The sequence below is a fragment of the Dipteris shenzhenensis genome, chromosome 12 (genome assembly GCF_047967505.1).
Source record: "Dipteris shenzhenensis isolate YYH24624 ecotype China chromosome 12, Dip_SZ_1.0, whole genome shotgun sequence".
NCBI lineage: Eukaryota > Viridiplantae > Streptophyta > Polypodiopsida > Gleicheniales > Dipteridaceae > Dipteris > Dipteris shenzhenensis.
In genome coordinates this window covers 16,949,016-16,962,087 of record NC_141607.1, presented here as the reverse complement: position 1 = coordinate 16,962,087, position 13,072 = coordinate 16,949,016, and the positions used below count along the sequence as shown (strand labels likewise).

At 44.9% G+C, this 13,072-nt stretch overlaps 1 protein-coding gene across 1 annotated transcript in view; it reads right to left on the bottom strand.

Annotated features, from left to right (window-relative positions):
* Window positions 1–13,072, bottom strand: part of LOC147895896 (nuclear pore complex protein NUP93A-like) — a 108,037-nt gene that overhangs the window by 50,551 nt on the left and 44,414 nt on the right. The window lies entirely within an intron of this gene.

The following is a 13,072-nucleotide window of genomic DNA, read 5'->3' as shown; positions in this document are numbered from 1 at the left end:
AGTGGCTGCAACATATTCAGCTTCAGTGGTTGACAGTGCAATGCATATCTGCAACCGAGACACCCATGATATAGCACCTCCTGCAAATGTGAAAATATAACCAGTAGTAGACTTCCGGTTATCTGCATTCCCTGCATAGTCCAAATCTGTAAAACCATGCACCAATACATCCTGCCTACCATAGCATATGCACAAGTCTTTGGTACCCTTGAGATACCTCAAGACGCCTTTCACTGCTTCCCAGTGCCGCTTGCCTGGATTTTCCATATACCTGCTGATGACTCCCACCGCAAAAGCAATATCCGAACGAGTGGCAACCATGGCATACATCAAAGAACCAACTGCAGATGCATACGGAACCTTGGCCATCTCAACCTTATCGTCATCTGATCTGGGGCTGTCCTTACTGCTGAGTTTTAAATGTGGAGGCAACGGGGTACTAATAGACTTCCCTCCCTCCATTTTAAACCTCTGCAGTACTTTGCCAATGTACTCTTCCTGTGATAGAAACAAAAGTCCCTTAGACCTGTCACGAGTAATCCGCATACCCAGTATGTGATTTGCATCACCCAAGTCTTTCATGTCAAAAGACTTATGTAGTTGCTTCTTCAAAGCAATAATCTCCTGCTGAGATTTGCTGGCAATCAGCATGTCATCCACATATAGTATGAGTAGCATCAAACTGCCATCCTTTGCCCGTTTGGTGTACAAGCAGTGATCGGTCTCACACCTATGATACCCTTGGGACTGCATGAAGGCATCAAACTTCTTGTACCATTCTCTTGGCGCCTGCTTGAGTCCATACAAGCTCCTCTTGAGCTTACACACAAGCTGCTCTTTCCCTTTAACAGCATATCCCTTTGGTTGACTCATGTAGATCTCATCATGGAGATCTCCGTGAAGAAAAGCAGTCTTCACATCCATCTGACATAAATCCATGTCCTCATGAGCAACAAGAGCTAACACTGCTCTCAAAGTAGTCAAGATCTCATCAAAGTCAATGCCCTTCTCCTGCTTAAATCCCTTGGCAACCAATCTGGCCTTATACCTCGGTAAAGCATTTGAATCCACTTTGACTTTGTAAACCCACTTGCATGGCAAAACCTTTCTGCCTGCAGGTAGCTGCACCAAGTCCCATGTATCATTTTGAAGTAGGGAGTCCATTTCTGATTGCATGGCTTTCTCCCACTTCCTTTTCTCTGTTCTTCCCATAGCTTCCTTGAAGCTGGAAGGCTCACCACAATCTGTCAGCATGATAAAATCAGCCACATTATTGGCTCCTGGAACAAACCTGTCAGGAGGCCGTTGTACACGGGTGCTCCTCCTAACAAAAAACTCCGTATTAGGCTGCTGTCTAGCCTGTTCATCATGCGTGACAGGTGGCTGTACCACCATATTTGGCTGTCCTACAGCGCCATTTGCTGGCATATCCAGTGGTGCATCGTTGGCAAAATTGTCTGGCTGATTTTCAGCCTGTATACCCTCTTGAACAGGGTTATTTACAGCAGCCTGCTGCTGCATATTAATGGGCATTCTTTGCTGTCCGACATCATCATATACAACCCTCCTGTATTCCACAGGTTGCACGGGTTCTCTGTGTACACAATCCTCTTTAAAGATGACGTCATTGCTGCGTATAATCTTCCGTTTGACGGGATCCCATAACCTGTACCCCATTTCATCTTCGTCACCGTAACCCATGAAGATGCATCTGAAAGACTTTGGCTCTAGTTTGGTGCGCAGTTCTTTGCGTACATGAGCAAAGCACTCGCTGTTGGAATTATAGATATAATTCAGCAGTGACCAATGTAATATAATAAGTTAGTTAGGGGCACTTTTCCCTCATTTTAGAGGTTTTTCCCCCTAACTGCAGTTAGTTCACTAACTATGGTTAGTGACTACTAAGGTTTTGTCACTAGGACAAAACCTTATCCTACTCACTTTGTGTAGTACTCTTTTACACTCTATTTTGCAACTACAGCTTCCAAGCTTTCGACTCTCTCACTCTCTCTAGCTCTCACTCTCTCCATTTCCTTCATTTGGTATCAGAGCAGGTTCTAGGCCTTTGAGCCCTCTGCTCCTTCTCGTACCAGCGCCTTACCTCCAGCTCCAGCCCGCTCCAATCTGTCCGTACAGTCCGTACGACTGTACGGAATCCTGACGCAAGTGTCGCCATCTGCCGCCGTACCAGCTCCGTACGTTTCGCCATCTGCAGCCGTACATCGCCGTACCAGCTCCGTACGTTTCGTCATCTGCCGCCGTACAGCGCTCTGCTTCCGTACCTGCGCGCCGTACAACATCCGTACCTGTTTGTCGTGCAGCTCCCGTATCTGCTCGACGTACCTGCGCAGGAAGCCGTACAAGTTGACCGTACACCTCTTGCTTCCCGTACTGTACGGCCTGTTCCGTACTTACCGTACAGTACGTACAATCAGTATTGACCGTACAGTTTGGACTTACCATCTGTACTTGCAGATATAGACCGGTTGTTGTCAACCTCGGGTGTTCTTTGACAGGCTTCTCTTGCAGAAAACTACAGTTTGGTGCAGTTGTTTTGGAGTACATTTGGGGCATTTTTGCATATTGCAGCCATTGCAATCATTGTGCAATTTTGGAGCTACATCTGGAGAAAAATTGGAAATATAGTCTGAAATTTGGGGCTTTTGTTTTAAAATTGCAGATTTGCCTTTCTGGCTGCAATTTCTAGCCACAAATTGGGGCTTTTGTGTTGGGAGAGCATTTTTTGGAGTATTCAGTACATACTGCCTTTCTTGGAGTGTTTGGAACACTTTTGGCAGATTTTGGAGAGTGTTTTATGCTTGGACAGATTTCTGACAGCTCAAGTGCAGAAATCTAAGTTGCATATACAGCCCGTGCTTGGCTGTGTTTTTGGGAGTTGTGCATTTTATTCCCAGTAAGGGAATTCAGCTTTGTATCTGCTTCAATCTCTTTCTCAGATATGGCCCATCAAAATCAGAATGAGTTCTAGTTCAGTGGTCTTTCACAGGAAGACAAATTGGATGGTACCAACTACTCCCTCTGGAGTTTCATGGTACGTAATATTCTGATTTCTCGCAATTTATGGGATTATGTCAATGGGGATGAAATCCGACCAGCAGATATTGCACCTGCTACCCCTCCTCACCAAGGAGGTGGAAGAGGTCGTGCACAAGGTGCAGCTGCAGGACAAGTTGTTGGTGCAGCTACAGTCAATACTCCTGAGCAAAAGAGATGGGATTCACGGGATGCCTTAGCCTTGTCATGCATCTCTCTTTCAGTGAAAAGATCAATCATTCCGCATATCCGGTCGTGTAAGACCTCCAGGGCAGCGTGGGATATTTTGGAAAGCATGTATGCAGCACGGAATGATGCCAGGGTATCTTTTTTAAAAAGAGAGTTGAGCAATACACATATGGAGGACGGTGAATCCATGTCAGCCCACCTCACTAAGCTACAGGATCTCAGAGAGCAGTTGTTAAACATAGATGAAATTATTCCTGATTCAGAGATGATTACAACCACTCTGAATTCTCTTCCTGAGTCTTATCTCAGCTTTCACACTTCGCTGAATTTATCATTGAGGGGGGGTGCAAATCCTCTTTCTTTTCATGAGTTGATAGGACTTCTGCTTCAGGAAGAGCAGACCAGGAAAAATTTGGCTTCACGTGCAGGTGAACAAGCCATGCTCTCAAAATTCAAATCAAAAACAAAGGGACAGGCAAAAACAGCAGCAAATCAGCCTTCCAGTGAGTCAGGACAGCCTTCACAAAAGGCTAAAAGTGATGCAAGCAAGCCCAAAAAGAAGGGTTTTTGTCACTACTGCAAAAAGCCAGGTCATCACATAGCAGAATGCAGGAAAAGGATTGCAAAGGAAAAGAAAAACAGCTCAAGAATGCTTGTTTCAGATTCAGCCCCTTGTGCATCTGACAGTGGGGATGCTGCAACCAACTTTGTTGGTCAAGATTATGCCTTTTTATCTTGCATTTCTGATTCTAGGTTGGCTGTTCCAGATGCTCGGGATAGTACAGCTTCTTGCAGTGATGATACATATGCATTTTTGACTTGCAGTTTTGACTCTCCTTCAGATGCATCTGCTTTCAGTGTTGATGAAACACTGAACACATGGTATTTTGACAGCGGTGCATCCAAGCACATCACTTCGAGGAAGTGTCTCTTTACTTCCTTGCATCCACCTCCTGTTGGTAAGAAAGTCACTTGTGCCAACAACTCCTCATATTCAGTACGTGGCACAGGAGAAGTTGAGCTCACTGCAATTGATGGCTCAATTTTCAGACTTTCTGATGTCTTATATGTGCCTGGCATAACCAAAAATCTCCTTTCAGTGTCCACTCTTAACAGAGGGGGATATCAGGTCATCTTTGAGGATGACAAATGTGCTGTCCGGGACAGGGAAGCTAACTATGCCTTAATGTTATCTGGTACTCTGCTGCGTGGGCTTTTTCAGCTTGATATTTTTCAGAAAAGAGCAGCTCATGCTTTGGCAATTTCTACCCCTACAGTTGCCATGCAAAATGCAGAATTATGGCATGCCAGATATGGCCACATGCATTACAACAGCTTAATGACACTTCAGAAATTTTCAATGGTTGATGCATTGCCACCTCTTGAGATACCTCCTCCACATGCCTGTGAAGGGTGCATTTTAGGTAAAATGCATAGATTTCCCTTCAAGAAGGATGGTTCAGTTAAAGCTGTTCGCAAATTACAGCTTATACACAGTGATGTCTGTGGTCCCATGAGGACTCCGTCATTGGGTGGTCATCTCTACTTTGTCACATTTATTGATGACTACTCCAATTTTACTTGGGTTTATGGGCTGAAAAAGAAATCTGAAGTGTTCACAGTGTTTAAACACTTTTCAGCCATGGTTGAAAATGAAACCGGGCTCAAGATCCAGACATTACGCACGGATAGAGGTGGGGAATACCTATCTGCAGAATTTGATGCTTTCCTCAAACAAAAGGGTATTGTGCATCAGCTCACAGTCAGGCTAACCCCTCAGCAAAATGGCAAAGCTGAGAGGAAAAATAGAACCCTCATGGAGATGGACAGATGTATGCTGAAAAGCAAACACATGCCTCATAAATTCTGGTTAGAGGGTTTGACGTGTGCCAATTACATTTTGAACAGGGCTCCCACTAAGGCTTTAAAAACAAAAACTCCTTTTGAGGTCTGGAATGACAGGAAGCCTTCAGTGGATCACTTCCGAGTCTTTGGATGCCTTGCCTATGCACATGTGCCAGTTGAATTTAGGCACAAATTGTCAGATAAAGCCATCAAATGCATATTTGTTGGATACAGTGCAGAAAGCAAGGGGTATCGTCTCTACAATCCTGCTACACGCAAAATCATTGTAAGTAGAGATGTGATATTTTCTGAAAATTCAGCTCACACTCAGGCTGATTTTCAAATGCCTTCACCTTCAGAAGATGTCTTTCAAGGGTTGCTACCCATTGCTTTGGGTTCCCCTGCTGATTTTTCTGATCCAAATCAGAATTTACAGCAACCTTCAAATGCTTCAGTTCCGCCACAGGATGTCATGCCTCCTCCACAGGCAGTGGAACAAGTGGTGCAGCAAGAAATTGCAGACATACATGCAGCACAAACAGTCCCAAACTGGCTGTTACAGACTCTCCGGGAGAGTAAACTTGATGCTCCGTTACCTGGCAGGACTCGCAGTGCAGCAAGGCACATGGAAGGTGCTAATTCAGTGGAATCAGCATATGCAGGTACTCTCCTTGATGAAGAGGAGCCTGCCACATTTGAAGAGGCACAAGGTAATGTGCATTGGATGAATGCCATGCACGATGAGTTGCAGTCCATTGCAAAAAAACAGACTTGGGATGTTGTGGACTTGCCATAGGGTAAACATGCTATTGGCACACGATGGGTATTTAAAGTCAAACGGAAGCCAGATGGCTCCATTGACAGATATAAAGCCAGGCTGGTTGCTAAAGGCTATGCTCAGAAAAAGGGCATAGATTATCAGGAGACTTTTGCTCCTACATCCCGGATGACTACCATCCGATCAGTAATTGCAATGGCTGCACATTTTGAGTGGAATGTTCATCAGTTGGACATCAAAACAGCCTTCTTAAATGGGGACTTGCTGGAAGAGGTGTATGTCAAACCACCTCCGGGTTTTGGAATTACAGCAAATGCACTTCAAGTCTGCAAGCTTAATAAAGCTTTATATGGGCTGAAACAGGCCCCTCGTGCATGGTATGCCAAGATACATGCCTTTTTGACCAGCAAAGGGCTGCACAATAGTCCTACTGAGAGCACCCTCTACATCAAGATGGATGGGGGGGGAATATTAGTCATCCTTCTTTATGTTGATGACTTACTGCTCACAGGGTCCAATGAGGACAAAATTGCAGATTTCAAAACTGATTTGCAGACCCACTTTGATATGTCAGATTTGGGGCTGCTTCACTTTTATTTGGGGATCCAGTTCTCTCATGAGAGACGTGGCACTGTTATGTCTCAGTCCAAGTATGTTCAGAAACTTTTGGACAGATTTAACATGCAAGAGTGTAAGCCCATATCTACTCCTATGGAACCGGGGCTGAAACTCACAATGCATGATGCAGGAGAATCAGTTGATGCCACACTTTACAGTCAAGCTGTTGGATGCCTCATATATCTCTGCAATACTAGGCCTGATATTCAGTTTGCAGTATCTCAGGTGAGCAGGTACATGCACAGCCCCAAAACTATGCATTGGCAGGCAGTTAAGCGCATCTTCCGTTATTTGCAAGGCACCAAGTCTTTTGGCTTACTATTTCCCAGGGGGGGTGACTTGCAGATGCATGCCTACAGTGATTCAGATTGGGCTGGTGATTATGACACTAGGCAGTCCACTAGTGGCAATTGTTTCTTTTTGGGAAAATCTTGCATTTCATGGCTGAGCAAGAAACAATCTACAGTGGCTACCTCATCATGTGAAGCTGAGTACAGGGCAGCTTTCACAGCAACAGTTGAATGTGTCTGGCTGAGACGTTTATTTGCTGATCTTCATCTGTCTTTGGAGGGTCCTTCTCCAATTCTCACTGATAGTCAGAGTGCCATTGCAGTGGCAAAGAATCCAGTGTTTCATGCTCGCACGAAGCACATTGAGGTTCACTATCACTACGTCAGAGAGAAGTTGCATGCAGGAGAGATCAGTATGATCTTTGTGTCTACACATGACAACGTTGCAGATATTTTCACCCAAGCGCTACCACGTGAGAAGTTTGAGGCATTTCGCAGTGCCCTGAACTTATATCCGTTTGGTGATTGATCAGCCTTGTACATGACATTGGCACTGCAGGGGGGTGTTGGAATTATAGATATAATTCAGCAGTGACCAATGTAATATAATAAGTTAGTTAGGGGCACTTTTCCCTCATTTTAGAGGTTTTTCTCCCTAACTGCAGTTAGTTCACTAACTATGGTTAGTGACTACTAAGGTTTTGTCACTAGGACAAAACCTTATCCTACTCACTTTGTGTAGTACTCTTTTACACTCTATTTTGCAACTACAGCTTCCAAGCTTTCGACTCTCTCACTCTCTCTAGCTCTCACTCTCTCCATTTCCTTCACTCGCAGCCAAACACACGTAAGTGCTTATATGAAGGTGGCTTGCCAGACCACACCTCCTCTGGCACTTTCAACTCCAAAGCCTTGTTCGGCGACCTGTTAATTAGGTGAACTGCTGTTTGCACGGCTTCTGCCCAAAAGCCATGGGGCAATGCAGCATAAGACAACATACATCCAACTTTCTCCTGAATAGTTCAATTCATCCGCTCACTCACACCATTTTGAGATGCATTATGAGGGGCTGTGAGTCTTGTTTAATGCCCTTAGCTTCGCATAACTGTACAAAAGCATGTGACACATACTCACCCCCATTATCGGATCTGAGGCATTTCAGCCTACGTCCTGTCCGATTCTCAACCTGAGCGACAAACTTCTTGAAAGCATCTAAGGCATCGCTCTTATGCTTCAAGAAATAGACCCACACTTTGCGTGTGGCATCATCAATAAAAATAATAAAATACTTTGCACCCCCTAGTGATAGCTGTGGCATCTCACACAAATCAGTGTGCACTAGATCAAGCGGTGCTCTATTCTGGGGAGTTCTCCTCTTATGAGGAGTCATAGAATGCTTTCCAAAAATGCAATGATCACAAGTAGGCAAATCTGAAAAAGAAAGAGACAGCAGATAACCCAAACGTGACAATTCTTGCATTCCTTTAACGGACATGTGTCCCAACCGGCTATGCCACAATGAAACCTTCGGCAGCTCGGTTATGGCAACAACATGATTACCTACACTGGAAACATAAAGAGGGTACAAGGTATCACTCTTATAACCCTCAGCCACTACAACCTGGCCATCAGTAATTACCCATTTGGAATCCCCAAATGTGGTGTGATAACCACTGTCATCCAACAAGCCAGTGCTAATCAAATTTTTCTTGATTTGCGGCACATGGCGAACACCATCAAGCATAAATATGCGTCCGTCAAGGAATACTATCTGTATACTGCCAATCCCTGCAATCTGACATGCATAGTTGTTCCCAAGGTGAACAACTCCATGAGTACCTGTGTAGAAAGTAAACCACTCCCTATGAGGCATAACATGAAAAGAAGCACCTGAATCCAAGAACCAGGTGTGCATGTCATGGCCATCAACAACCAATGTATGTGCAATTACAGCAGAAGAACATAATACATCATGTCTGTCACTGTCACTGTCCTCTCCTGCAACATTCACTGCATCCAAGTCATCTGCCTTGGCCTTGCCTTTGCCTTTGCTTCCACTGTCTGCATCCTTTGCCTCAGCCTTCTTGGCTGTCTGATCCCGTATAAACTTGAAGCACTTAGACTTCACGTGTCCCTTCTTGCCACAGTAAAAGCATTCAATATCCTTTTTGCCACGGGACTGACTGCGGGATTTGGACTTGCCAGCAGATCTCCCCTTCTGCTGAGTCCTACCTCTTTCCTGCACCTGCAAAGCATTGGAAGACTTGCTGCCCATATTATTCTTCCTGCTCATCTCCTCCATAAGGAGAGAGCTCTCCACATCAGCATACATAAGAGTGACATTTGAATTTGACAGAGTGGTCTTGAAAGTGTCCCAACTCTCACGGAGGGTACACAACAAGAAAGTAGCCTTGAACTCCTCATCAAGGTTCAATCCCTGTGCGATAAGCTGTGTAAAGATGGCATTGAACTCACTCAAGTGTGAGGTCATAGCTGTACCTTCCTTCATGCGAAGGTCGACAAGCTTCTTCAACCAATAAACCTTACTGGCTGAGCTCTTTTGGGCATACAACTCTTCTAGCCTCTGCCATAGGCCATAAGAGGTCTTTTCTGCCTGAACATTGAACACAAGAGAATCAGTGAGAGTAAGCATGATAGCCGCCCTTGCGGACAAATCAAGCTCCTCCCACTCATCATCTGCCATCCCAGATGGCTTGACACCCTTCACCCTTATGGGCTTAGAAATCTTCTTTAGCAGAAGTACATTCAAACACTGTTCTGCTCATAATGCATAATTGTGTGCCCCTTCCAATTTCTTTATGTTCAGTATTGAGGATTCACTTCCCCCTGATGCCATATCAGACAAGGAAAGTGCCTGACTCCCTGTAAGTCAAAAAAATGACTAAATAAAATTCTGATTTCTCAGAAAACCTGCTGTATCAAGAGCCAGGAGCACTCACAATAGTGCTGTTTTTTACTGTCAAAAAATCCTGCAGCAAAACAGAAAATTTTCCCTCCAGTCACTGTACCTTCTGACACACTGTACCGTGCTCAAATAGGCATAAAACAGTAACTACAGAATGCTGCAGCTGTTCCACAAGTGCTTTACAAGTGCATCATCATCTGACGAAACACAAAACACTGATGTCCTGATCACTTCTCCCACCTCAGATGAGGTATTGCACTGATTTTATATGCATAAACCACTTGTCATACACTGTTTTGTCCACTGAAAAAGGCTCCAAACACCTCAGCCTGTCACAAAACCTGCAACAAAGTATGGGACAAATCCCAAACAATCACCCTTCTGCCAAGGGGATAAAAGGCATCTGAAGTTCTCAAATAGTAACTCAAGTGCTCACAAGCAAAATCTGGGCAAAAGCCCCTTGATTTGACACCTGTACCAAGTGAAAAACACCTCAACACTGAGGTAGCATACAAAATACAGCGCTCTCCTGGCACTTTCACCTGACAAAGTAATGCATAAACTGCCTGTGTGCACAGTGGCAACACAGATCCCAACGTACAAACACCGAAAAGAAGATCTTTTGAGCACTGTCAACGATGGATAGTTAGGGACCGAGTAAACTCAATGCGCCCTGGCCAAGCGTGGCTCAACTGAGATTTTCAAAGTGTCGTACACAAATTGTGACCTGCAAAGAAATGTCACTGATACACTGCGGAAAACGAGACCAATGTGGGCACCCTGGCTCCACACTGCCTCAAGGCATACACTGCATACACTTCCAGGCAAAAGCCCTATGAAATTGTCACCCGAAAACTGAGATTTGCACTCAGCAAAAGCATAAAAGCCCTCTGCAAATTAAGGCATCTGACCTTCCCAAACAAAATAACTGTGCAACCACCACACACTGTGGCACTAGTCACCTCTAGCACGAGGGACACGAGTGTACTTGTTGTACCTCAAACACACAGTTTTAGAACTGAAAAATTCCAAGAATGCATCAAGAAAAAACCTCGTACTTCTGTACCTGCATGTACTTGCAAGTACCACGCAAAAGAGCAGAGTGCTCTCCCTTTTTCCTTCTTCCCTAAGAAAAAATTTCTGTGCCTGCTGTACCTGCAAGTACTTGCTGTGCCTGCACAGTGTACCTGCTGTACCCTGTACTTGCGAGGGCACGGATCCCCAAAAAAATGTCAAAATCTTGGCTGAGGGTACAGCCGGTATGGCTGCCTGTACGTGCACGCGTCCGTACAGCCGGTACAGCTGCCTGTCGCGGCGTCCGTACAGCCGGTACGGCTGGCTGTACGGCTGGTCGTGGCTGCTGCGTTGCAGCCGGTCGACTGGCTGCAGCCACTGGCTACGGCTGCCTGGCTGGCTACGGCCGCCTGGTAGGCTGCGGCCGCCTGGCTGCTGGTAGCAGCTAGCTGCTGCTGCAGCTATGGCTGCTTGCGCGCCTGCTGCGTGCGGTGGGTCACGCACCTGCTGCGCGTGGCTGTGCCCTGGCTTGCTGCTGCCCTGCTCGCTGCTGAGGGTACGAGGCCCGAGGGGAGAGGGAGGGGTAGACCGGAGTGAGAGGGAGAGAGTGGCTCTGATACCACTTGTGAGGGAAAGAGAGGGGGTGAAACGATAGGAGAGAGAGACACCAGGAGTGTGGGTGTGTAAAAAAGTGTTGAGCCACACCACAAACTCAAAGGTTTTATTAGGATTAGGGATTCACCCTATGACTGTCTTAAGACAGTCATAGGGGTCATAACTTTTAAAGGGTGGCAATGTGCCTTTACCCCAAGAAAAAAAGTATCAGACTGCTTTCGGTGCACCGAATTTGTTCCCCTAAAATGCATGGAGGATTGAATATCACTAATATCCACGTGCACATCCTAGCTCACAACGGGAAAATGTTGCTGCAATTACTGAGAGGTGATCAACCCTGGGCTCTCATGATTCAATCTCTGGTCACACATACCAATACTCCTGCTTTTGGTCATTAGCAACCCACTCAGTGGGATTTCTTGTTTGGATGCATTGATGGCGCTTTGCATGGCTGCCCTATGGTCTCCAACTTGCTTCTTGACTGGAAGCATATTATGTCTCACCTTGAATGGCATGTTCGACAATCTCTGATGGGTAACTCTTGGCGGACTGAAAGCATTCACTGGTCAAAAGTTTTCCAGCATCCACTTGCTTTACAGGAACCTCGTCGTTCCTGCTTTATTTCTTTTAAAGGGATCAATACTGTTCCTGATGTTTTTCATGATGATGACTCTATGCTTTCCTTTTCTCTGGCAGCCACACAGTATGATTTGGGTTCTCATTATCGTACGTAATGGCAGCAAATCACTTATATGCTTTCCCCTATGGTTCCGATCCCCCCTTTGGAACTCCAAGATCGATTAGAGGATTGGACTTTGACTTCCCTTAGGTCCTCCTCTCGTCCTTTGAGGCTATCTCAGATTACTATGCATGCATTACACAAAATCATTTTGCCTCAACCCTGGGTTTCAGAAAGGGGTAATTCTATTTGGCGAATGCATCGGCCAATTAAGTGGTGGAGAAAAAGACTGCGGCAACTTTGGGCTTACAAAGTTCCACTTCAGCAACAAGTTTTTTTATGGCGAGTGCTTCTGGAAATTTTTCCATCTGGACAATTTCTGGCCCGTAGGCACATTGCTCCTACTCTCTGTCATAGGTGTCTGATTTCTCAGAAGACTGTGCCTCATTTATTGTAGCATTGACCGTCTTCTCGATAGTTTATGGATTCTCTTCCACAAAAGCTACGAGCGAGATTCCCGACTCTTCTCTTTGGGAAATTTTTTTGGCTCTTTGGTCTTCATCCACAACGACCAGAGTTTCATTTTTTCTTTATTTGAACTCGTTATTAGGCACTTTGGACTTTATGGACAGACCGCAATTGTAAAGTCTTTAGTGATCCCAATTTTTCTTTATTTGCTTTTTTTAAGTGTTCTCTGTAGCAATCTTTCTTTGATTGCTTGCAGACTCGCCAGATAGATCAGGATGTATATTTGGCTTATACTGAGACCTTCAATTGATGTATTTTCTAGCGCCTCTTTTCTGAGGTGACTATTCTTGTAATATAATCAATCAAAGCTTTCACTAAATTTAAAAAAAAAAGTGTGCGCTTTGTCTCATAGTCCCATGAGAGCTTCTAAAGACGTTAATCTCTCTCTCTCTCTCTCTCTAGATTGCTTTTAATGTGTGTGTGTGTGTAAATATATTTATTTGCTTGTTTGTTTCTATAAATTTAAATTGATTTATGTATTTAACTGTACTTATTTACACACGTACATTAAACATGTAGGTCTATGTATGTGCGCG